A 4,379-nucleotide genomic window follows, 5' to 3' on the forward strand; every position below is an offset into this window, starting at 1 on the left:
TTTTGGCTACCCAGAGGATACTTGGTCTAATCTCGGAAGTCGTGGGCTACTTGAGCCATATGTAAAGCAGAAACAATTCTTTACCCAAGTGAATGGCGCTCAGAGAACATGGAAATTTTTTTCTAAATGAAGTTTTTTAAGTGACCGAAAAATGCTYAGAATTTTCGTCTTGAGTTTCCGTCTTGAGTAAATTTCCTGAAGGGAGTTTAAAAACAAAAAAGTGYTCGATAGACTTCAGATATATATATACATACATATATAACAAGCCTGTGACTGTTAATAATTTTTTAAGACATTACAGCTTTATAGCACAAGGTGATTTTCCATCGGTAGTCCGCACCTTCTATTAGRAACTCAGCAACATGAAGAATTTGGAAACACTTTCAAAGCCAAAGATTCTGTGTACTTTTCCCATCAAAAGGTTCAGTAATATTAGCATTTTAAATGGTGTTCGCCAACACTGCATCAGTACAGAAACAAATTTCCGATGCCACTCAACTTCACGCTTACAAATTAGTRCAGCTTCGTTGTTTACCCACACTTCCATTCAACGTCCATAATTTCGCGGCATCGCTAAGCACACCTTGCTAAGAGCATTTACATCATTTGAGGGCGGGTTGTGGTTTGTTTGCTAATTTGCGACAACAAAGCGAGTAAACTTTGATGTACACGCCCACAAAGTGATGAGCAATTAAATTGTTTCACTGGGAGGACATGCATCAAGAGAGATCGAAGATAAGCTTTCAAAAATTTCAATTATATKGGGGTTCTGAAAAACGTAAACTTTACAGGCATTAAGCTTTCGATTGTTAACACAAGAGTGCAATTCTATATTTATTGTGGTCCTAAAAAAGCAATAAAAAAGCATTAAACTTCCTGCAAAAGCTATGAAACGAGATATTGTTTCAAGTACTGGGAAGCGGGATTTAAATTTTTCTAGCTGACAATAAGAAACAACCAGAAAAYTGTAAAGTGGAGGACTTTCYCTTACCTTACGTTTCTAYTACAATTAAGAGCTCATACTTAGAGCAACTTTATTACAGCTGTCAAAACGCCTTTATTTCAGAAGTACAGCGAAAAAATATTCTTTTTTTACCCACCTAATCCATAAATTCATCCGTGAATGGCGCCAACTTTTGAAAAATTACTTTAAACAACGATTAGCTTACACATACATATATGTGTTTTATAACAGCAGCMTCTTCAAGGGCGCCCAAACTCCTCCAAACAATAATAAAGCGGCTTATGTGGGTATTTTCGACACCCTTTTGGGTGTTCAGCCATTGTATTGTCATATGATACATTCCTACATATACATAGCATATGTATGTATGTATTTCTTTACAAAGTATTTATATGGGCATGTAAATAACAGCAACAAGTCTGCGTCGAAAACTTTGAACTTGAGAAAGCAATTTAAAAGAAGGAAACCATTAAAAGCTAAATAACGGAAAGCATGTCGTAATGACAACAAGAAGGAAATCGTTATAAAACCTAATTTTTGGTGGGGGGAAAAGCGATATTGGGTGTAATTTAATATTCATACCATGAGGKGGTATATGAAGTTTGCCACGTAGTATTTAACACGCAGAAGAAAATTTCGAAGACYCTATAAARTATATATGTACRAATATTAATAATATCAGTATGGAGAGCTATGTTGAATTGACACTGTACAACTGTCCGTATATATGCGAACTAGTCTCTCAGTGTTTGCAATTTTGAGCAAAATTTTCTTCTCTAACTACTCACACGTCGTTTTCTGCTCAATAAGCTGCTCATTTGTCAAAACCTTCCAATCGAACTTGTAAACTGTCCGATTGAAATCATTATAAGTATCTTGAGGTGTGAGGAAAGCCAACAATTCTCTATATGCGTCTAGGCTGATGCTCTGCACAGCCATTTCTCATGCACTGGTTCTACACAGCTATTTTTAGACCAATTCTGCTCAACGGTGGAGTTGCATGATTGACAGACGTACGGAAATCGACCTACCGGAAGACAATAGAAAGGGTTCAGACGYTCGCTGCACTGTGCACAACGGGAGCTTTAAGAATAACTCCGACTGCGGCTCTTTAACTGGCACTAAACCAGCCACCTATAGATCTCTTCACTAAAAACTACTAGTGACTGCAGGAGAATATACAAATAGAGCCTTCAGGCATAGCTCAATTGATAATGGCGATTGGGCAAGCACTGACTTCATGACCCCACTCTTCAACTAGAAGACAGCAGGAAATGTTTATAGCAGGGCACTGTGGGAAACAGTAAAGCATCTCTATTGTCCCGCAGTGGCAAGACTACGCATGTGGGCTCTCCACGGCATGATACACTAGAGGAGAAATCGATAACGAGGCCGCAGAGTCTATTAAAAACTGCGTCAAGCACAGGCATCTTAAGACATAACTACTTCTCTTGGACCTAGGAAGTGCACTCCATCCCGTATCGCAAAAWACCAAAACTGGTCTATGCGTGGATTATTGCCTACAAGTTTAATCCAATTTAACCTAACCTACCATCTGAAGTTASTTATTAAAGAGTTCGAGTTAAGTGTTCCGCACTTGTCATACCCTTTTGATTGAATACAATTTCTTTATTTAACTCCGWTAATTCACAAAAAATGCGTTCATTTATTTCATTTCATAAATGTATAAACCAATTTATTATACTCTCGCAACAAAGTTGCTAAGGAGAGTATTATAGTTTTGTTCACATAACGGTTGTTTGGAAGTYGTAAAACTAAAAGAGTCAGATACAGGGTTATATATGTATACCAAAGTGATCAGGGTGACGAGTGGAGTTGAAATCCGGATGTCCGTCTATCCGTCCGTGCAAGCTGTAACATGAGTAAAAATTGAGATATCTTGATGAAACTTATCATGCGAGAGTATAAAATGTTCGGTGACACCCGAACTTTGCCCTTCCTTACTTGTTTTACTAAGAATATTAAGCTTCGTAACCTATAAATCTGAAAATATATTCCATAATTTTTTGAATTTTGTAGGTAAATTTGAAGCGTAAATGAATTTKCAAAGTTTCTACTTTGGCACTTTTATAGAAAATTTAAGGCTTTTACTATTGGCCATATTTAGCGAAAAACCGTTGGTGCCGGAATTATTTACTAATGGTATTTAATTAAGAGCGTGGCGTTGTATCAGCACAATTTTTATTGACATACATAAACATTTATATTAAGTTAAATATTTTTTCAAACAGACTTAAATAGGTTTGCAAGAGTTGGGAAATTTTGCGGCAATAAAATATTAATGCCAAATCATAAAGTTAAATCGCTGTGATGCCGCGCTGCCATTTGCAGCATTAGCAAAAGATTTTAATAGYGCCACAATATCTGTGAATGGAATAAATAGCAACAACAGCAACAAAAGCATATTCTACAGTTATTTGAAAATCAGAAGTTTGAAAATAATCAATAGCATTTCATAGGTTACAATTTAAATTGAATGAAAACGCTGAAAATTGTAATTGAAACAACAACAACAAAAAGTTGCGTATATGACAGCAAAAAATTGAAACACCGGCCTCTTTAAATACCAATGCGATTTGCATTTGCAATACAACAACCAAYATCAACTACCACAAACAAATTCACGTGTTCTTCAATAATTCAGTCAGTGACGAATGAGCATCAGATATGTGGTACAAAATKGTTTAACTCAATTTTCGTGGATACGGAAAGGTGTCAATTTTCATTTCATTTCTTGGCTAAARTTAGATCTTTTAATTTCGACTTACTTATCCAGAATGAATTCTAATCCAGCGCTCTTTGATTTCGTGCTTTAAAATTTCACCAAAAACTTCAAAGTCTTTTTTTGTAGTTACCTCAGGAAGGACTATTATATAATATACCAGAACGACTGTACGTTGTAACATTTCATGAGACAGAACACTAGTGCCTTTCAGCTCCAAGACATTTAGGAGCTTAGTAGGTCGTGCGCTGAAATCTTTAACTCTTTTGTCTCTAATGATATAAAAAATATTCGAAATAATAAGTTTGCAACCACGGTAAGTAGGGATGATGTAGACGTATAGCATATAGACGCTTTCGCAGGCTAGTCTAAGTTAGTAAAGTGTTTTTATTATCTCTCCTCGTTGGAGGAGTAAAYACGTAACTTTTAGCAAATAATTCACCATTATTAAAAAATGTTAATTCACTTCACTACTAGCCATTTTGATTTTGAGCATCCAAATATCTTTCTGACAACAAACTATCAACGCAGTCAGTTGCCATTTCCCTACAGGCTTTTTGCAATCTACTGTCTATATTTGATATGAATTTACATACGCAAATGACTGTTTGCTTTGGACATCACGTTTATTTGCCTGACGAAGCTATAAATGCATTAAGTATTTATCTGTAT

Source organism: Bactrocera latifrons, unplaced genomic scaffold, assembly GCF_001853355.1.
Source record: "Bactrocera latifrons isolate USDA-ARS-PBARC rearing strain unplaced genomic scaffold, ASM185335v1 scaffold_48, whole genome shotgun sequence".
NCBI classification, from domain to species: domain Eukaryota; kingdom Metazoa; phylum Arthropoda; class Insecta; order Diptera; family Tephritidae; genus Bactrocera; species Bactrocera latifrons.